Here is a 23,753-nt window from a genome sequence, read left to right on the forward strand (position 1 = left end):
TTAAATCTCGTATTAACTTGGAATGAAACTTAAGGGGTGGTTTTGTAAATATGCCATATATATAAACAAAAAAAAATAAAAAGAAAACCTAAACCTAAACATCACAAACCAACCCACAGCCGCCCTCTTTCTCTCTTGGCGTTTTCCGGCGCCGATTTCCGGCGTCCGGTGACATTCCGGCGACCACCATCACCCGCAGCCACCACCGAACCCAGCTTCCCTTCTCCAGCCAACTCCCCCTCTTCCCTCGCTCGTTTTCCGGCGAGCAAACCACCACCACCTCCATTTTGGCCGCCGCCAACTCCGGCCACCACCTCCAACACACACACAACACCGCCGTCATCTCCCCTTTCTTTCTCCTGCTCCGAGGAGCTCCTGCTCCAGCAGCCTCTTCGTCTCTGGCCGCCATCACACACGCTATCTCTTTCTCTCTTCTAGGCTCTCTTTCTCTCTCTCGGCCTCTCCCTCTCCGACTCTCTCTTCTCGGCTCTCTCTCTCTCTTTCCCTCTCCCTCCGGTTGCGGTTTCCATCTCCGGCAGGTGCCACTCGTTTCATTCCTCGGTATAGATCCACGACTCGTGTACGACTAATAGGTACAATATAATTTGGGTTTTATTATTATTAATTTTTCATATATTGATTGTCGTATTTAAATTGTTAATAATCGGATATATTGTTTGGTTATATATTTTGAAACGAGTTGGTTTGGATATAGTGTTGTTTTTGATTTGGGTAAAAGACGAACACCCGGGAAATGGTTCTATTATTTTCTTATGGGTTTAAATTAACAATTGTTTACCTTGGTTTCGGTTGAGTTGTACGTTAGTGATTTAGACTAGAGGCCTCGGGTTCGAGTCTCATCCTAAACCGGTTTTGGTGTTGTTTTTTTATACTTAACAAATTTCGGTTATTATTAATACTAATATTATTACATAAAAATTGTTATTAGTATTATTATATTAAACTTACTAATAAATATATTGATTATTAATGTTATTACTATTATCATTATTATAAATATTAAAGTGGTTATTAATATTATTAAAAGATCATATTATTGTTATTTATTAATATTATATTTTTTATCATTTATTATTAGCAATAATATTATTATATTTATTTTGTGAACTCGTTTAGAACTCGAACCAACATCGGGTATGATATCATTATTTATTATCAATATTAGTTACTATTATTACTATTTTTATCAACAACACCTTAAAATTTAATACCAAGATTTTATTCCATAACTATTAATATTAGTATTATTAATAATAATTATTGTTATAATTATTATACTATATTAGTATTATTATAAATAGTTATTGTTATTATTATTATCTTATATATCTATGTATATATATACGTATATATATATAACATATCTTTTTAGAATTATTATTATCATTACTATCTTATCATTAATAATATTATTATAAACTTTATTATCCATTCTTTTTTTTATAAAACCGAACTCTTAAATTAAGCTCGTCTTGTTCTTATTTAATATTGGTTTAGTTATTTAAAAGTCCCGATAAAATAATATTATTTTACTTTAAATTACCAATTAAGTACGAGTCTCTAAACATTTATATATTAACCGATAATCCGATTAACAACCGAACCATCTTATTTAATGTTTCAGATGTGGTTTCATTTTGGTTTCAAGTTAATTAATATTTTACTTATTCGTTTTCAATTAGCTTACAAGTCGGATTCGTTCGTTTCGTTCACAAGCTTTTTATATGTTCATCATTAATTAGTTCTCAATTCATCAATCGAGGTGAGTACTTTCATATCCCTTTATCCATCTTTCATTTTGGGGTGACATTTCATACCTATCAAACTAAATGCTTTATTTACTTAAATCTTAAACCCACAAACGTGATTGTATACTTTACCTAAATAATTGTTTGATTTGGTGTTCTATGCTTACATGCTTATTTGCCTATGTGTTTATCGCTTTTGGATGGTGGAACTATAAATCCTAGACCATTTTGCAACCCCTCATGGCAAGGTGTCGTTAACGTAATGCAATTAACGATAACTATTAAATCCTAGACTACTTGGCAACCCCTTGTAGCTAGGTGGTGCTAATGTGTTTAGCAACTGTCTATAAAATCCTAAACTATTTGGCAACCCCTTATAGTTGGGTGTCGCTAACTTGTTAGCGATAACTATTTTATCCATGTTTATAGCTTTTATTTATTGTTTTGTATACAAGTTTAGTGGCTTTTATTACTATATACTTATATACTAAAACTTATGAATTGCTCACCAACCTTTGTGTTGACAAACTTTATTTTATGAAATGTTACAGGTTTGACTTTTGTTGACTCGAGTGCTTGACGGAAAACGTTACCAAGACTATTAGGGTATTAGTAAAATGAACAATATGATTGCTATTGGTTTATATGAACGAGATGTGTTGTTATTGATTTGTTGAAATAAAATGAGTTGAATAAATATTGTCACTTTAAATAGTGTCTTGTGTATTTGTCCAATCACGTTGCACCCCGACATGTTCCGCCGCCTTTGGTCGGGGTGTGACAGTATGTTTGAGGTTGATGATGATGAAGATGAGCTGATGATGAAGATGATGATGATCTGCTGCTGTTGTTGTTAGCTGATGATGAAGATGAGTATTATTATTATTATTATTATTATTATTATTATTATTATTATTATTATTACTATTATTATTAAATTTATAATTTATTAGAAGAAGATTACTAAAATACCCTTAATATGTTGGTATTATTACTAAAATACCAACAGTCAACTGACGGCATGAGTCAGCTGACCCGCCGGAGAAACACAGTGGCGCAACATTCGCAAATTCTTTTTCAGTGGCTATTGCATCCAGCGACGATATAACCCAGGGAGGCAAATTGCAGATTTCTCATAATAAAAAGAAAAAAGGACTGGTGTGGTCAAATCAGTTAGAAAACACTATTCACATCCGTCATTTTAAATGGCGGATGTCCATCAAAATACACTTTTATGTATAGGGGTAGCCTATGTTGGAAATTGTGACCTGACAGTCAAACTGGCGGATCACCAAAACTGACATCCGCCATTTCAAATGGCGGAACACAAAGAAAATATTCGTGATCCGCCATTGCGGAACACCTAGTAGTCGTCCACCTCACCAGACAAGATCTGATAGGGCCTACGTGTTTATTGACATCCGTCATTTCAAATGACGGATCTTCTATTTTCCTAAAAAAACTTTTCTCTCTCCTAAAAACCATTTTATCCTTTAACATTTTCCTATTTCAAAAAAAATTTCAGCCAATTAATGTAGCGCCGTGTTATAGATACACCTTTGATGCTATACAAACACCAGGTAACGTCAATCACTTCATCATACGAGTATATACATGTCGTATGATTTTTTGATCGGTTAAGTCAGACACTTTTTTATTTGTTTACCACATTATACGGTTGTATGATAGGGTGAAAAAGGTCATACGGGCTATAATACTTTGTCAATCAAACGTGCGGTTCAGTACAATTTGGCCCTTATATGACCATCTTTCAACCTATCATATAGGAGATATAACCATACAACCTGTATGATACGCTAGCGATGTCTGGATATGACCATTTTTCAACCTATCATATAAGAGACAGTGTGTCAGTGGCGTTCATTTAACCCGGACCTTAATATGTTCCATGATACCTTCAGTTTTTACAAATCTTCAGCATCTTAAGTCACTATTCCATCAACTTTTAGCACTTAAAGTCACAATTCATCAATATTTAGCATTTAAAGTCACTATTCCATGAATGCTTAGCACTTAAAAGTCACTATTTCATGTTAACCAAATGCAAATTAAATTTTTTTTTGCAGCAAACATCAAGCAACAATCCATGAAGAAGACTTTGCAGGAGCTACAAAGTTAGCACGTATGAAAGAGCAATCATGAAAGTTGTAGTGATCAAGAGAAATTTGAATGAAGACGCCATTTTAAGAATCTTCTAGAGCAATCTGGAAGACAGTTTGCATCGGCAAATGGTTTGTTATTCAAAAGTTTCTTTTGATCACAACGACCTTCATGATCACATTTCTCACACACGCTAAGTCGGCAGATCAAGCAAAATCTTGTTCGGATATTGTTGGTTGGTTGGTTGCATTCTGCTGCAAAAACAAGATTATATTTGCATTTGTAATACTTTAACATTATAATAATCAAACAACGCTTATAAAATCTATCAAGCATAACATGTTATATTGATGAAATATTAGACAAAGCAAATTATTATTATTAAGCGATTTGAGTAAACGTACGGAACTGAATTTGATTGACGGAACTAGCTCAGAAATTTTATTTTTCTACAGCACTTCCCGAATTGAAGTTAGATATTGTTGACCGGGTTTATGCGGGTTTCATAGTTTGGAATGCAAGTTCTCTCGAGAAACCATATCAGCTGTTAGTCTGTCACTTAACAGTTGTTATGCCGTTCGAAGGACAAATTCTCTTGACTAACTTAAATCTTTCATTGTCATGCCACCGAAATAACACAAGTGGAGGTCAAACTTAGGTCTTCACTGGAAAACACAAGTCTTCCTACCACCAAGACACAAGTGTTGATAGGTTGGAAATTTTTACCTCCTTTTTAGAGACTTTCGATTACTGAAGGATATTAAAGAATAACATAAGTAAAATAATAAATACTGATTAGTAGAGAAAATTAGATATGCACGGTATGGGCATATGAAGAGGCGATGACATATTTGTGGAGGGGAGGAGTATATTCATACCTAAATTGACCTGGGATAAGTGAATTATGCATGATTTGTTGACTTGTGTGTATTTTAGGACATCTCGAGGATAAGTTTTCGTCAAGACGTGTAACTAAGGTTAAGGACTTCTAGAAACTCATTTCGTTGTGTCACATCATTATCTTAGGGTTGGTGGTTTTGCATGATACTTTCTTGTCTTCATTTCCCTTTTTTATAGTTACTATAGATACTTTCCTACCATATATACGTTGTTTGTTGCTCAAGAACACAATGATTTCATTCAAACGATTAAAACTGAATGATTAGGTGAACAAGCTTAAAAGCTTACAAATTCTTTATTCAAAATCATAAACTAACTAAACAAAAAGACCTAACAAGCCTATTTATAAATAAAAACAAACATTTGAGATGGGTCGGGCCTGACCGACTTAATGAACCGAATGCTCCTACATCACCCCCGGCTCCAAATCATTCAACATACAAATATACATGTGCAAATAACCAAACATATAGTGATAAAGTGACGTAGTCAAATACCAACACATATGAAATCATAGAATCCAAATAGACATACCAACAAAAGAACATGCACAAACAAAATCTCCTAAAATGTAAAAGAGTTTACGTCCATACGCTACACACATTGGAAAAAACAAACATCATGTAGACAATAAAGAAAATCATAAATATCAATCACATCTCCCTTTTTCATGAATCAAAACTTTCTTCAACATTAAGCAAGGTAATGAAGGGCCTCCTTGATAAACCTCTGAAAATTTTTGTATGATGAACCACCTATCTCAATAGCTTCTTTTGCTTTTCCTTTCCATTCTTTGGCATTTGTTCTCATTTCCTTCCCTTTATCCCCTTGCATCATCTCCCTAACAATAGCTTCAACTTCATTTCTCTTCACGTCATGATTAACCTCCATCCCGATCCCCCATTCGGTGCAAGAAAACCGACAATTCGTTTGTTGGTCCGAAAAGAACGGCCAACAAATCAAAGGAACCCCTTCAAGTATACTCTTAGTAGTTGAGTCCCACCCACAATGTGACAAAAACGCACCAACCGACAGGTGAGCCAAAACCTTTTCTTGATCACACCAACTCACCAACATCCCTCTATCCTTAATCTCATCAAAGAATTCTTCTGGCAACGCGGCCGAATCCCCCATAGTCACATCAGGTCGAACCACCCATAAAAACAGTTCCATGCTGTTTGCCAGGCCCCACGCAAACTCGACTAGGTGTTGGTCAGTCATGGTAGTCACACTATCATAATTGACATAGATCACAGACCCTTCTTCCATTTGGTCTAGCCAGTGTAGCTCGAGTCTGGCCTCCAGAAACTCGAGTTGAGTGACTGTACTGGACTGTCGTCCGGTACATATCTGGCTAGTAAAGGAAGAGGGCCTATTGTGTATATATTTGGGTGATTGAATTTTGAAGCAATTGCTTCTAATACTTTGTTTTCCAATGCATAAAACGTGTTGAAGACGATCACGGGTGCGTTTAAGTTATTTTGGGCTTCCTCTCCCACGAAATCAAACATGATATCTTTCGGATCCGTTGTTCTGATGAAGCTTGGAATATCTTTGTAACGAATATTGGTCATCCCTAGGATCCAATCAATTGGTTTTTCTAGCGTGCCATCCGTCAAATAGTTATCGTCTGAAGGATTAATCTTGAATTATTAGTAAAGTTAAAGGTTTATTTTGTTATGTTATAATTTAGTTATTTGAATTGTAGTAGGTTTTGGAAAGGTATGTCTTGGAGAGCAAGTTTAGTAGGTCTATAAATAGGGTCTAGTTTATTAGTTTTATTGGTGAGAGTTGAGTGAGGGTTAAGAGAGAGTCAAGGAGCTCCTCTCCATGTATGTTTGATAAGTTCATGAAGTTCGTTTGATTATATGAAAAGAGTCTAGGGTTGTCACCCTAATATCTAGTGTTCGTTTGCTTGATAAGTTAGTTTGATTCGATTGATTGATCCGTCTGGGCCAACAATTGGTATCAGAGCTACGGCGAGATTCACGTAAAGTTCGTGATATTATTTTTTGAAGAATTTGATCGGTTGAGAGGTTTCGCCAATAAGTTTGTTCTTAACCTGGTAGCAAGAATTGTTCGATCGGGGAAACAAACAAGTTACACCATCAATTACATTACAGATTGATGGGGTAGGTTTCTTTTTTATTTTTCGTTGACCAAAGTGATAATATATTTTTTGAGAGATCGAAATTCACAAAGTGTCCAGAAAGTTTTATTTTTTGGTTTTAGCCGCCAAAGATACACCACAATTGTTCTTTTGCAATTGATATTGTGTGAATTAATTAACACAATTATTTGGCTTGAACGACACACAAAGTTTGAAGCAGTCTATTTTTCTCTTGTTGTGGTGCTTTGGAAAACTATCTAAAAGGTGAAGTAATTAATATTTTGTTTGTTGGGTAATGAAGAATGTTTTTGATGATTTAAATTAAAGTTTGTGAGGTTTGGTTATTTATTGGAGATTGGTTTCGAGATTGGGAATCAATTCCAACTAGAATAGCATACAAGAAGTAAAGATAGGAAAGAAACGATGATGATTGGAGGACTTCCAGTATTGACGAAATCGAACTACAAAGTATGGTCAACCAAGATGGATGGGTTTCTGAAAGAGTATGGTTTTTGGGAAGTTATTGAACCTACAGTCGACGTAGCTGTAGATGAAAGGAAGATGTATACAGCGTTGGGGTTCATATGTCAAACCCTATCGGAAGATATCTTGGTACAAGTTGGCATACTCATGAATGCTAAGGAAGTATGGCGTTCTTTGAAGATTCGATATCTTGGAGTTGATTATGTAAGAAACGTAAAAGATGAAAAAGCAGCTCAAGAAGCCGCTGTGAAAGAAAGATTGGATAAGATCGTTGAGAAGGAAAGATTGGATGCTATTGTTCAAGAAGAACAAGCACGTAATAATGAAGCTCAGGAAGCTACAGAGAATGAAGAAGCTTTGAAAGTTGTTTTGAGAAGTGAAGGCACAGAAAGGTTGAATGAAGAAAAAGAAAGAATTTCTTCAGAAGAAGAGGAGATGATGGAGAATCTTAAGGTATGTTTTTATGACTCAAACAACCTTGAAGATGAGAAAATTGATAAGATAAGTGAGCAGAAAGGAAGCAAGAAATCTGCTACTGATAATGATGAGAGGAAGGATATTATATAAAATGAAAGGAATGATGCAGCTAACAATTATGCAGATTTAGAACTGTGTGTGAAAGTTAACAATCAAGCAATTATTGATGGAAGGTTAGAACCGAATGAAAGGTTAAGAAGAATTTTCATAATGAAAGGCCCAATAGGGTTTGATAAAGAAAGAAAGAATAACACATATGCAAGTTTTGATGAGCAAAGAATGAAAAGAAAAGTGAAAAATAAGAATGTGGAGAATGAAGTGGTATGTGAGATAAATGTGGATGGTTTGAACGACAAGCATGATGAACTTGTTAAACAAGTTTGTTACAAACAACTAAAAAGTAAGGTTAAAGATCAATCAATGATTAAAATTGAAGAGATGGGAGTACTATTGGGAATTCAAGACCTTGGTGGTACAAAAGAGATAAACAATTCAAGATTAAGGGGGTGAATGTGTTGGGTTTTAAACAAGTTTATCAAAGTCAAGTTAACCATATTTAACTAGAAAACGCAACGGAAGCTTATATCTTAATACTTGTTAAAGAACATACCATTATGTTAAAACTAAAACCCAATGAACAAGGATCAATATTACAAGAACAATATGCTCACAAAATGTAAATGTACCTCCTTATACCTTATAGGAAGATGTAGGTTGTTGAAGGGGATGATGAATGAAAGGCAAGCCTCCAAAGAAGAAAACCTCAAGAGAGTGATACCCCAAGCCTTTTGCAACAACACCAAGTTATTTGCTAGGATTCTTGAACACCAAAACAAGCTCACCAAGCTCTCCCAAAATGCCAAGGTTGGCCGTGAGTTTTAGGAGAGGGAAGGAGAGAGTTTTTGATTCAAAACTTGAATTCAAAATGGAGAGAGGAGTGATACTTTGCATGTGTTGTGATTGGAGATGTATAAAGGAGATGTCAACACAAAAGGACAAAATAATAAATGGACAAACCATCCACCCACATGGGGTGGCCGGTTTTGTTATTATTTTTTTTTTTTTTTTTTTTTTTTTTTTTTTTTTTTGTTTTAACATTTAAATATCTCCATCTCTTATTTTATAAAACTCATTTTTATAAAATGCACATACATTTATGTAATTATTTAACCAATTAAATAATTAATTTATATAAACAAATTATCCAGATAATTTATTTAAATCCTCAAGTGTGTTTGTTTAGAAAACCAATTTTCTAAACACGTAGTGTTCGGTATTCATTTAAATGATCAAATCATTAAAAGAATACATTTGGTGTCGTCTAGCTTGTTATTGGGTATGACCCGACTTGGATCAAACACAGTTAGCCACATTAGTATAATTATGTGTCTCGGGCATACGTAATTCCAACAATCTCCCACTTGCACGAGATACATAGAAAATTAATGCAAGTGGTGAATACCGCCTAACAACAGTTCACCACCCCTAATGTGTTTGACGAAGTGCCATTCAATAACATCATCCCTTCAAGTCCCTTACTTGATATGATTTAGGTGAATCTATCATTATATCCCTTTGTTACTAGATGTCATGTTGAATCTAAGAGACATAGGTGATCATTCTCTTTACAATTCAACTTTATCAGGCCTTAGACATCTAAACTCTCAACACATAAGAGGAACAAATTCCGTCTTGACTGTATACGCCTCTCACTATCACTTTATACTCCACCTGAGCTCATCCTTATGTACCATCTTTTACGAATAGCGAAGGGGAGAGTCAAAGTGTAATACTTGGTGAAAATCAAGACCCAATATACATCTCAGGTCTAAGGATAATATGAAATTCTCCTTTACTCAAAATTACTAATGATCAAGTCAATCGACTCCATGTAGTAATATTGAGAGCGGGTCAGTCCAATATTTGTATCCCACAAATATCTATGAACCTTGGCAGCAAACCTATGCTCCATATTCATTCCTTATGAATATCCACCAATCCTAGTTCATAATAGTCTTGCTTCATATTTGTTCCCACAAATGTGATCGACTACGGACTTTTAGAATAAGATAACTTATTCATGGATTAAACATGCAAAATTAGAATTTAACTCAAGATTCCATAATCATATAAAAGTTAAATTACAAAAGTCTTTTAAACGTAAATACAAAATAGATCAAATCCAATTACTAGAATATCGAAGTCCTAAGCCACTCGCATGACGCTCATGTTTCGGTCTTTCTAGGAGCTTCGTGAATGGATCCGCAAGATTTTGATCAGTTCCAACTTTGCGAATACATATCTTTCCCTTTTCAACTTCATCCCTTATGTAGTTGAATCTCCGCTCTATGTGCCTTGTCTTTTGGTGTGAACGAGGTTCCTTGATTTGTGCAATCGCACCCTCGTTGTCACAAAAGATTTCTAGGGGGTCTTGAATGGAAGAGACCACCCCTAGATCAGTAATGAATTTCTTCAACCATGCAGCTTCCTGAGCTGCTAATGAAGCGGCGATGTATTCTGATTCTGTAGTGGACAATGCTACCACTTCCTGTTTTGAGCTCTTCCAAGAGACAGCTCCTCCATTAAGAGTGAACACATACCCAGACTGTGATCGAGAATCATCTCGATCAGTTTGGAAGCTCGCATCCGTGTAACCTTTTATAGCGAGTTCCTCCTCACCAGATCCATATATCAGAAACATATCCTTAGTCCTCCTAAGGTATTTCAATATGTTCTTAACAGCCATCCAATGACTGTCTCCTGGATTCTGTTGGTATCTGCTTGTCATGCTCAAAGCGCATGACACATCCGGTCTAGTACATATCATCGCATACATGATGGATCCTATAGCAGAAGCATATGGGATTTGTTTCATCATGTCTTGCTCACCCTTTGAGCTTGGACATTGAGCTGAACTCAATATGGTCCCTCTTTGAATAGGTACAAAACCTTTCTTGGAGTTTTCCATCTTGAACCTTTTCAAGATTTTATCAATGTATGTACTTTGGTTCAAACCTATCAAGCGCCTTGACCTATCCCTATAGATCTTTATTCCCAAAATATAGGCAGCTTCACCAAGATCCTTGATGGAAAATCTACTTCCAAGCCAAGCCTTAACGCTTTCCATGGTTGGAATGTCATTTCCAAATAGTAGAATGTCATCGACATACAATACTAAGAAGGTAATTATACTCCCACTAGCCTTTTTATACACACAAGCCTCATCAGCGTTCTTGATGAACCCAAAATTTTTGATTTCTTCATCAAAACGATGATTCCAAGTTCTAGATGCTTGTTTCAATCCATAGATTGATTTCTTTAACTTGCATACCTTTTTAGGATGTTTCGGATCGACAAAACCCTCAGGCTGAACCATATAGACATCTTCCTCAAGATATCCATTTAGGAAAGCGGTCTTGACATCCATTTGCCAAATTTCATAATCATAATGTGCGGCTATGGCAAATAATATCCTAATAGACTTTAGCATTGCCACAGGCGAAAAAGTTTCATCATAATCAACCCCTTGAGTTTGAGTGAAACCTTTAGCTACAAGTCTTGCTTTATAAGTATCCAAGTTTCCATGCATATCCGTTTTTCTTTTGAAAACCCACTTACTTCCAACAGCTTTGGAGTTGAGTGGTGGTTCAACCAATTCCCAAACTTGGTTGTCATACATGGATTGCATCTCAACGTTCATGGCTTCAAGCCATTCGTCACAATCATTCTTGGACATTGCATCACGGTATGTGGTTGGTTCATCCGAATCTACCACGTAGCAACCTTCTACAAAAAATCCATATTTTTCAGGTGGATTGCTAATTCTACCAGATCTGCGAACGTTTTGTGTGTTTTGATCAACCACTTGATCACTTTCAACAACCTCTTGTTGAGTGCTAGTATCAACCAATTGTGTATCATCTTGTGATTCTTGATCCTCATCAAATTTCACTGTTCTACTATTAGTTCCTTCCTCAAGGAACTTAGTTTCCAAGAACTTACCCTTTCGAGCAATAATAACATTTTGCTCACTAGGATCGTAAAAGTAATATCCTAAATCATCTTTAGGATAACCTATAAAGATACACTTAGTGGATCGGACTTCTAATTTGTTTGGGGTGTATTGCTTTACATAAGCTTCACAACCCCAAACTTTTAAGAATGATAGCGATGGAGCCTTTCCATGCCATACTTCAAAAGGTGTCTTCTCCACTTTCTTGGTTGGAGCCATATTCAATATGCGAACAGCGGAAAGTAAAGCATAGCCCCAAAATGATAGAGGTAAAGTGCTTCTAGCCATCATCGATCGAACCATATCTAATAGGGTACGATTTCTCCTTTCAGACACACCATTATGTTGTGGTGTTCCAGGTGGAGTAAGTTGTGAAATAATTCCACAACTCTTAAGATGATCTTGAAAAACACTACTTAGGTATTCACCTCCTCTATCACTACGAAGTACTTTGATTGTGGTTTTGAGTTGTCTTTCTACTTCAGCTTTGAAGTCTTTGAACATTTCAAAAGCTTCATCTTTGTGTTTCATTAAGTACACATAACCATATCGACTATAATCGTCAATAAAGGTAATGAAGTATCTTTCACCATTCCTAGTCATTGGTCTAAAAGGACCACATACATCCGAATGTATGATACCCAATAATTCTTTTGACCTTTCAAAAGTTTTATTAAAGGGTTGCTTTGTCATTTTGCCTTGTAAACAAGATTCACATACATCAAATGAATCAAACTCATTGGTTTCTAGAATACCACTCTTGCGAAGAGTTTGCATGCGATTCTTGCTTATATGTCCAAGGCGACAATGCCAAAGATAGGGATCACCCAAGTCCTTCTTGAGTTTCTTGGTGTTGACATTATACATTGAACTACTATGTGACATACCACTTTGATCTATTTCATATATACCATTCATGGGTATAGCTTTAAAATAAAATATGCCATTCATCAAAACATGAATATCATAATCAATAAACTTAAGATCAAAGCCACATTGTTTTAAAAGGGACACGGAAATAATGTTTCTCCTTAACTTAGGAGCATACAAAACATTTTTCAAAATTACTTCCAAACCACTTGGAAGCTTTAACATGTAGTCTCCTTGAGCTTGGACTTCAACTCTTGCTCCATTGCCCATAAAGAGACTAATGTCCCCTTTGTTGAGTTGCTTACTTCTTTTGAACCCCTGCAACAAATTGCAAATGTGAGTTCCACATCCGGTATCAAGTACCCATGTATTTGAAGAAATAACATTTAGTTCAACATATATAGTAAAGATAATACCTGAGGTTTGCTCCGCATCCCTCTTATCTTTTAACGCTTTGAGATAGGTCGGACAATTTCTTTTCCAATGACCTATCTCTCCACACTCAAAGCATGGATCTTGCGTCGCAACCTTTTGCTTCTTTTCCTTCGGTTTGTAGGGCGTGATGGCTTTCCTCTTTCCCTTTCCTTGGACGTGGCCCTTGCCCTTAGCAACACTTGCTTTGGGGTTGGAGTTATGTCCCCTTTTGCCTTCATTGATTGTTAGAACGGGTAAAACCCTTTTACCCATTCCCGCTTCGGCCGTTCTTAGCATTGCGTGAAGCTCACCAATGCTTTTGTCCCACCCGTTCATGTTATAGTTCATGACAAAGGTTTCAAACCTTTTGGTCAAAGAGTTGAGGATCAAATCCGTAGCCAACTCATTAGAGACGGGACAATTCAACCTACGAAGCTTTTCAATGTAGCTTTTCATCTTTAGGACATAAGATGAGACGCTTTGGGTTTCCTCCATACGACATGCATGAAACGCTCGAACCGTTTCGAAACGTTCCGCTCTAGCTTGTTGAAGGAACATTTCCTTCAATTGAGTTATCATGTCGTATGCCCCATGATGCTCGAAATCCTTTTGGATTTCGGGAATCATAGTTCCCAACATGAGGCAAGAGGCTTGCACCGAATCTTTGGTGTACTTAACCCAATCGTAATAAGCCTCCTCATCTTCCACGTTAGGCTCGTCGGGAATGGGATCGTCTAAGACATATGATATCTCTTCTTGCTTGAGAACTATTCTCAAGTTGCGATACCAATCCATAAAGTTATTATGGTTTAGACGATCCTTTTCAAGGATGGTTCTTAAGGATAGGTTACGGGTGTTATGGGTAGAGGTGTTTGCATTGTTAGCGGCCATCTACAAAATTTAACAAAGTTTTATTTTAGTATTATAAACAATTTAATTATTAATACCCTTTTATTCCAAATTTTAAAATAATAATTAAATTCTAGAATCCAACGATAAATCAAATTTTGGTTAGGTGACCTTTATCCCGTTATTTGATTTAACAAGGTAGTCAACCTTGACAATTGCAACCCTTTGCAACTTCTAGAGGTATGGGACCATTCGAAATCCTTATTTCGTGTTGGCATGTTTATCCCATCAACACCATTGGACCCCATGCTTAGGTGACCTTTATCACATGGTTTCCAATTCAAGTCGTCCTACTTGTATAAACATGTAAGATTAACATACAAGTGGTTAGGTGACCTTTATCCCACAATTATGTTAATATTACCTTAAGTATATTAGTTTGCTCTAAAATGGTTAGGTGACCTTTATCCCATTTAAAGTTTCCTAATACGTTAAGTGTCTTACAAAAGGATGGTGTTAGACTTGTTTCCTTGGTAATTATGAAAAAGGGATTTTTAAGTTTTCCAATATTCTAGTTTGAAAAACATTATGCCATATCCTAACATGCATTTAGTAATATGGCGATTTTGAAAACCAATTTTCAAGGTTCTAGTTATAATAAAACCAATTTTATTATATGTGAGTAATCGCTTAGTTTTAATAAACCCATTTTATTAACTAATTGACGCGATATTACCAAATATATATTAGAACCCGTTTTATGCTAGTTGTCGTTCCTATGTGACGGTTTGGATATCCTAATATCTATCAACCACACATTACATAAAGTAAAACAAACAACCAAGCATACATGCAAAATATAGTCATAACCGAGAACCGCTAAGTTTGACCATACTTGTTAGCCGAAACAAGTATAGGTCATAAGTCTCACCTAAGGGACAAAACATGACACAAGGATGGAATGTTGACTCCCACTTGACCTTGCATCCAAATGCTTCAAGTATCCTTTCCAAGTTGTTTGTGTTCTTGTTGGGCTTGTAAATGGGCTCCAAACTTCCAAAAGTCTTCTTGGGCCCAAGAGTGAAATTTATGGGCTTAATGGGCTTGAATCCCATGATGGGCCGGTGAGGCCCAACAAGCCCAAAATTTGGTCCAAGGCCCAAATCCACCAATTCTTGCATCTTCAATTTTTACAAAAATGTATCCTAATACATATTTTTCTAAAACAAAGAAAATGCAACTAATCTATTTATTACATACCAACTTATGAATAAATAAATTACACAAGCCTAAAATATGAATTATTACAACCATATTGAATAATAAATATAACCAACATACACATAACAACAATCAACACATCCAAGGTCTCGGTTTCGGTTATGACACATCCAAACATACCAAATGTTCTAAGCATGCAACCTAAGCAACCAATGCCTAAATACATCAAAAAAAAAGGCAGCCCCCCCCCCAAAGGAGGCTACGGCTCAACCCCCCCCCCCCCCCAAAATTTTGCAATTTTGATATTTTCAACATCCAAATGTTAGTAATGGTTTCCTAAGATCTTTGCATGCATGTCAAGATCTTACAAAACCATGAGGGGTAAAATCCACCAAAATTTCGGACCCCTTTTCACCCATGAAAAAACCGAAATCTATGAACATGCAAGGAGCATAAGTCCTTGTAACCGGCTCTTGATGCCATTGTTGGGTTTTAAACAAGTTTATCAAAGTCAAGTTAACCATATTTAACTAGAAAACGCAACGGAAGCTTATATCTTAATACTTGTTAAAGAACATACCATTATGTTAAAACTAAAACCCAATGAACAAGGATCAATATTACAAGAACAATATGCTCACAAAATGTAAATGTACCTCCTTATACCTTATAGGAAGATGTAGGTTGTTGAAGGGGATGATGAATGAAAGGCAAGCCTCCAAAGAAGAAAACCTCAAGAGAGTGATACCCCAAGCCTTTTGCAACAACACCAAGTTATTTGCTAGGATTCTTGAACACCAAAACAAGCTCACCAAGCTCTCCCAAAATGCCAAGGTTGGCCGTGAGTTTTAGGAGAGGGAAGGAGAGAGTTTTTGATTCAAAACTTGAATTCAAAATGGAGAGAGGAGTGATACTTTGCATGTGTTGTGATTGGAGATGTATAAAGGAGATGTCAACACAAAAGGACAAAATAATAAATGGACAAACCATCCACCCACATGGGGTGGCCGGTTTTGTTATTATTTTTTTTTTTTTTTTTTTTTTTTTTTTTTTTTTTGTTTTAACATTTAAATATCTCCATCTCTTATTTTATAAAACTCATTTTTATAAAATGCACATACATTTATGTAATTATTTAACCAATTAAATAATTAATTTATATAAACAAATTATCCAGATAATTTATTTAAATCCTCAAGTGTGTTTGTTTAGAAAACCAATTTTCTAAACACGTAGTGTTCGGTATTCATTTAAATGATCAAATCATTAAAAGAATACATTTGGTGTCGTCTAGCTTGTTATTGGGTATGACCCGACTTGGATCAAACACAGTTAGCCACATTAGTATAATTATGTGTCTCGGGCATACGTAATTCCAACAGAATGAAGGATTAATCTTGAATTATTAGTAAAGTTAAAGGTTTATTTTGTTAAGTTATAATTTAGTTATTTGAATTGTAGTTGGTTTAGGAAAGGTATGTCTTGGAGAGCAAGTTTAGTAGGTCTATAAATAGGTTTAGTTTAGTAGTTTTATTGGTGAGAGTTGAGTGAGGGTTAAGAGAGAGTTAAGGAGTCTCCTCTCCATGTATGTTTGATAAGTTCGTGAAATTCGTTTGATTATATGAAAAGAGTCGAGGGTTGTCACCCCAATATCCCGTGTTCGTTTGTTTGATAAATTAGTTTGATTCGATTGATTGATCCGTCTGGGCCAACATCTTCTACAAAAGGTTGATATATATATATATTTAGTGTTCATATACAAATCCTAGAAATTCAAACAATTTTTATGTAAGGTGAAATGCATATATTAAACCATAACTAACAAAAACGAACTAAACCAACTAAATGGCAACCGAAAGATATTATAAAACCATAACTAACAAAAACGACTAATATGTGACCGTCAAATTCTCGCAGTCACTCTAGTGGCAAATAACCTTTGTAACCAGAATAATTATACAACTGCTTTAGCATCCTGAAAGCTTGTCGCAATATTATCAACTGAATCTGTGGCCGTAACTCTAGCGGCTGGATTTGTGAAGCTTTTTGTTACCGTCGCTAACCTCGCGACAATCTGGTTTCCACTAATCCATCGCTAATGCTACAACTGTCTGTTGTAGTTGTGAATGATAGCTCATTTTAAATGTTTGATAACCAACTAATAACTATATTGGTTCGGTTATAGTGACGGGTTTACAAAAGAGTATTAACCAAATTAGATTGATTGGTCAATATATTCTATAAAGGAGAATAAAAATGAGAAGGATGAAAAGATAAAAACACAAAAAAAGTAAAACACAAAAATGTTTCACAGTCTTTATCGTTCTAAAAAAAGACACAATGATGAGTGAAACAATCACTGTGTCTTTTTGTATATTATTGTGTTTTGTGTTTATTTTCGTCTTGATGATGCTTTTTTTCTTTGACACTGTGCCTTTTTTTCTTCATATTGTGTTATATTACTCAACATTGTGCTATATTTTGTTCGGAATTATATTATATTTTGCGATTTATTGTATCTTTATTTAGTTATAATTGTGTCTTTCGTTCATTTTCGTCATTGTGTTTTTGATCTCGGTATTGTGTCTTTTTGTCAAATTTGTTTTTTATTTTATTTGAACGAGAATGATAGTTTTAGTTTTTTAAATATTTTCATTTTTTATTTATATTTTGAGTTATGATTTTTTTTTATTTTTTTGAATTTATTTTTAAGGGGTTTTTTGTGTAATTACAAATCATTCTCACAATTTTTATTTTTATCTTGCATTGTATTTTAACTTTATCTTGAATTGATAGATAATTAATACCATTAGGAAAAGAGAACAAAATTTATTTTATTTATTTATTTTAAGACATGTCAATAATAAAGGTGACTTTTTAAACAACTTAACTAATAGACACACTAAACCTAATCGTAAATCTATTTCAATACCTATCATGAGATTGAAACTCTTAATTATTTAAAAAAAAACACATTTACTAGATGTTATGATACCCACTAGCTAGACTCGACTAAAAAGTCGATTGGTAAGGCTATGCGTAATTGGCTATAAAAATGGACAATAAGGGCGACTTTTGATGGGGAACACCATCCACCAGGCTACAAAAGGGGTGATAATGATGAGGGCGACAAATACATGTCGCCTAAGTTGGGGTGATAATGATGAGGGCGACAAATACATGTCGCCTAAGTTGTTTTCTGGTTTAATATTATTTTATTTAGTATGTGATATATATATATATATATGTATATATAGTAATTATGTAATTACTCTATGATATAATCACATAATTACTCTAATTGTATATATAACTACTTGATTTGATTCCCACAATTAGCATGCTAATTTCCTTTGTATTTGATCCAAGCACTATATGTGTTTGTGTGTGTGTGTATGTATATTGTACTATAATACCACTACAATCCTAAAACAAAAATCCTATTTATGCTTACCGGGTGTCACATAGAACAAGTCGTTGCAGTATATGTGTTTGTAGTCCTTCTACTACATATAGCCTAACAATCAATGCAGGTAGTTGGTTAATCCAACCATAACGGAACCAAAAAGTCAAAATGGTAACATTCAAGGTAGGTAATTGGTTAATCCAACCATAGTTTCTGTAATATTTTTGAAAACCGGAATTTTGGTTATGGTTTCCGGTATAGATTTAAACCAAACCAAACCAAACCTAATCAAATAAAAAGGTGCACCCTAAATATGCATACGTTATATTATATGTCTATGTTAGCATATACTAGATATGTACACCAACCTTTAAAGGGAAAAATCCCCCTTTTGATAAACTCTCTATAGTGCAAATAACACATAAAAGCACACGCAGGAGAGGTCCAAAACTGAACCTCAGGAATCCCTAAATCCATAGCTGCCTTTATGGCAAAACTCATCACACCATCTCCTATAACACAGCTGACCGAAGGAACCCCGGTCAACGAGTTCAACCGACACAACAACTCTTTGAACGGACCCAAACATGTCTTTCTAGTCATGTTACATAGCATGGGCACGTCCTGAGTGGCGTCTATATCCGAGTGAGGCATACCGTCTGGGATGGTCTCGAACCAGAAATCTGGCAAGCCGTTGACGGATTCGGGGCCTTTGGAACGGATGAGGCGGCGGTGGTTGAATTCGGTGTTGACAAAGGTGATGTGGAAGCCATGGGAGTGTAGAAGCTTTGCTAGCTTCATGAAAGGGGTTACATGGCCTTGTGATGGGTATGGGACTAGCACTGCATGGGATTTGGTTATGGAAGTGGAACCCATTTTTTTGTTTTTATCTCTATCTTTACTATATATAATACATTTTATGATGGCAAATTAAGACGTTTTTGCTTTAAGGGATTTACAAACCATAAAACACATGATACAACCTATAAAGCATGATTAAGTGGGGCAAAATGGTTATTGAAATTTTAAATATCACGTGTCTTTCAATTTCATCAATAGAGTTACAAAATCGACCCCTTATCTTTACTAACATTTTGTTAAATTTGAAGAATAATTACAAGTTTTCCCCTTCATCTTTACTAACATTTTGTTAACTTTAAAGTATAGTTATAAGTTTGCCCATTCATCTTTAATCTCTATTTGACAACTTTATTTATTTTTTTATTTTTCTTCTGATTTTTTTAAATATATTATGTCATAAAAAACGAAGCATACCGATTACACGAGCTATTTTTGTCGACGATTTGATATAAATTTTATTGAAAATCTAAGTGTGGATCATAAGGTACAAGTCTGCATCATTGTACAAGTCTTTTAAGTGTATTGTTAACGGTTTTTTTTCTTTTAATCACTCGGCGAATAAACAACAAAGTTTCCCAAAGAAACTGTTCCCTCCTACTATGCAGTTACCAATATGATTCAAAGGCTCCAACCGTCACCCATCATAAACCTCAAAAAGAATTAAATCATATTATTATCTTCCTATGTCTAACTTAGATAATGGCGACCATGTATATGTTTTGATCAGATTAACAGAATCCGTAATCGTTTAGATGGCCTTCAATCGACATCATTACTTCCTGATAGGTCTTGGATTGAAAAATACACATCAAGGTTTGTTATTTTCTTCATCAAATTCATATGTATTCTTTGATTAATTAGTGACTATTTTGCAAACCCAAGGTTAAATGTCATATGGATTTCCTAATAAAATCGTGATTGATTTGCAAACCCTAGGTTAACGTCGGTATGAAGTTCTCCTGGTTCTATCTTGTTGGAATTACGTATGCCCGAGACACATACTTATATTAATGTGGCTAACTGTGTTTGATCCAAGTCGGGTCATACCCAATAACAAGCTAGACGACACCAAATGTATTCTTTTAATGATTTGATCATTTAAATGAATACCGAACACTACGTGTTTAGAAAATTGGTTTTCTAAACAAACACACTTGAGGATTTAAATAAATTATCTGGATAATTTGTTTATATAAATTAATTATTTAATTGGTTAAATAATTATATAAATGTATGTACATTTTATAAAAATGAGTTTTATAAAATGAATGGAGATGTTTTAAATGGTTAAAACAAAAATACAAAACAAAAAAAAAAAAAAAAAAAAAAAGGAAAACAAAACAAAACCGGCCACCCATGTGGGGGTGGTGGTTTTACCCAATCAAAAACAAGATGCTCTTTGTAACTTGTCATGGGTTCCTTTTAATCCTCCATTCACCATACATGCATTAAGGTCTTGTTCTTTTGTTAATTTCAAGTGTGAAAAAGAATTCAAAATATCTCTCTCTTCCTCTCCAAAACTCACGGCCACTTTGGCCAAAGAAAGGGGGTGTTTTGTGAGCTTGATTCAAGTGTTCTAATCCTAGCAACAAGTTGGTGTTGTTGTTTAAAAGTTTGGGGTATCAAAAGCTTGAGGGTTTCTCCTTTGCAACCTTGCCATTTGAAGACATTATCTTCTTCATCCACCTACATCTTCTCATAAGGTATAAGAAGGTACAATTTACTTTTGTGAGCATCTTGTTCTTGTAATATTGATCCTTGTTCTTTGGGTTTTAGTTTTAACATAATGGTATGTTCATAACAAGTTTTAAAATCTAAGCTTCCGTTGCGTTTTCTAGTTAAATATGGTTAACTTGAACTTTGATAATCTTGTATAAAACCCAACAATGGCATCAAGAGCCGGTTACAAGGACTTATGCTCCTTACATGTTCCTAAATTTCGGGTTTTTTCATGGGTGAAAAAGGGGTCCGAAAATTTGGTGGATTTTACCCCTCATGGTTTTGTAAGATCTTGACATGCATGGAAAGATCTTAGGAAACCATTATTAACATTTGGATGTTGAATATAAAAAAAAATTGGCCGTAGCCTTTTGGGGGGGGGGGCCGATTCTTTTTTGGGGGTATTTGGGCATTGGTTGCTTAGGTTGCATGCTTAGAACATTTGGTATGTTTGATTGTGTCATAACCGAAACCTAGACCTTGGATGTGTTGATTGTTGTTTGTGTATGTTGATTATGTTTATTATTCAATATGGTTGTAATAATTCATAATCTTAGGCTTGTGTAATTTATTTATTCATAAATTGGTATGTAATAAATAGATTAGTTGCATTTTCCTTTTTTTTAGAAAAATATGTATTAGGATACATTTTGTAAAAATTGAAGATGCAAGAATTGGTGGATTTGGGCCTTGGACCGAAATTTTGGGCTTGTTGGGCCTCACCGGCCCATCATGGGATTCAAGCCCATTAGGCCCATAAATTTCACTCTTGGGCCCAAGAAGACTTTTGGAAGTTTGGAGCCCATTAACAAGCCCAACAAGAACACAACAACTTGGAAAGGATACTTGAAGCATTTGGATGCAAGATCAAGTGGGAGTCAACATTCCATCCTTGTGTCATGTTTTGTCCCTTAGGTGTGACTTATGACCTATACTTGTTTCGGCTAACAAGTATGGTCAAATTTAGCGGTTTTCGGTTATGACTATATTTTGCATGTGTATGCTTGGTTGTTTGTTTTACTTAATGTAATGTGTGGTTGATAGATATTAGGATATCCAAACCGTCACATAGGAACGACAACAAGCATAAAACGGGTTCTAATATATATTTGGTAATATCGCGTCAATTAGTTTAATTAAATGGGTTTATTAAAACTAAGCGATCACTCACCTATAATAAAATTGGTTTTATTATAACTAGAACCTTGAAAATTGGTTTTCAAAATCGCCATATTTCTAAATGCATGTTAGGATATGGCATGATGTTTTTCAACTAGAATATTTGAAAATTTAAAATCCCTTTTTCAAATTACCAAGGAAACAAGTCTAACACCATCCTTTTGTATGACACTTAACGTATTAGGGAACTTTAAATGGGATAAAGGTCACCTAACCATTTTGAGCAAACTAATATACTTAGGGTAATATTAACATATTTGTGGGATAAAGGTCACCTAACCACTTGTATGTTAATCTTACATGTTTATACAAATAGGACGACTTGAATTGGAAACCATGTGATAAAGGTCACCTAAGCATGGGATCCAATGGTGTTGATGGGATAAACATGCCAACACGAAATAAGGATTTCGAATGGTCCCATACCTCTAGAAGTTGCAAAGGGTTGCAATTGTCAAGGTTGACTACCTTGTTAAATCAAATAACGGGATAAAGGTCACCTAACCGAAATTTGATTTATCGTTGGATTCTAGAATTTAATTATTATTTTAAAATCTGAAATAAAAGGGTATTAATAATTAAATTGATTATAATACTAAATAGAACTTTGTTAAATTTTGTAGATGGCCACTAACAATGCAATCACCTCTACCCATAACACCCGTAACCTATCCTTAAGAACCATCCTTGAAAAGGATCGTCTAAACCATAATAACTTTATGGATTGGTATCGCAACTTGAGAATAGTTCTCAAACAAGAAGAGATATCATATGTCTTAGACGATCCCATTCCCGATGAGCCTAACGTGGAAGATGAGGAGGCTTATAACGATTGGATCAATTACACCAAAGATTCGGTGCAAGCCTCTTGCCTCATGTTGGGGACTATGATTCCCGAAATCCAAAAGGATTTCGAGCATCATGGGGCATACGACATGATAACTCAATTGAAGGAAATGTTCCTTCAACAAGCTAGAGCGGAACGTTTCGAAACGGTTCGAGCGTTTCATGCATGTCGTATGGAGGAAACCCAAAGCGTCTCATCTTATGTCCTAAAGATGAAAAGCTACATCGAAAAGCTTCGTAGGTTGAATTGTCCCGTGTCTAATGAGTTGGCTACGGATTTGATCCTCAACTCTTTGACCAAAAGGTTTGAAACCTTTGTCATGAATTATAACATGAATGGGTGGGACAAAAGCATTGGTGAGCTTCACGCAATGCTAAGAACGGCCGAAGCGGGAATGGGTAAAAGGGTTTTACCCGTTCTAACAATCAATGAAGGAAAAAGGGGACATAACTCCAACCCCAAAGCAAGTGTTGCTAAGGGCAAGGGCCACGTCCAAGGAAAGGGAAAGAGGAAAG

General features: G+C 35.2%; 1 long non-coding RNA gene and 1 pseudogene across 1 annotated transcript in view; one reads left to right on the forward strand and one right to left on the reverse strand.

Moving 5' to 3' along the window:
• LOC143634227 (uncharacterized) overlaps positions 1–23,753 on the forward strand; it is a 287,183-nt gene that overhangs the window by 51,207 nt on the left and 212,223 nt on the right. The window lies entirely within an intron of this gene.
• LOC143634237 (linamarin synthase 2 pseudogene) lies at positions 5,484–19,508 on the reverse strand (annotated as a pseudogene).

Source organism: Bidens hawaiensis, unplaced genomic scaffold (genome assembly GCF_021521415.1).
Source record: "Bidens hawaiensis isolate Kalapana, Puna unplaced genomic scaffold, B.hawaiensis_p1.1 tig00007035_1, whole genome shotgun sequence".
Classification (NCBI taxonomy): domain Eukaryota; kingdom Viridiplantae; phylum Streptophyta; class Magnoliopsida; order Asterales; family Asteraceae; genus Bidens; species Bidens hawaiensis.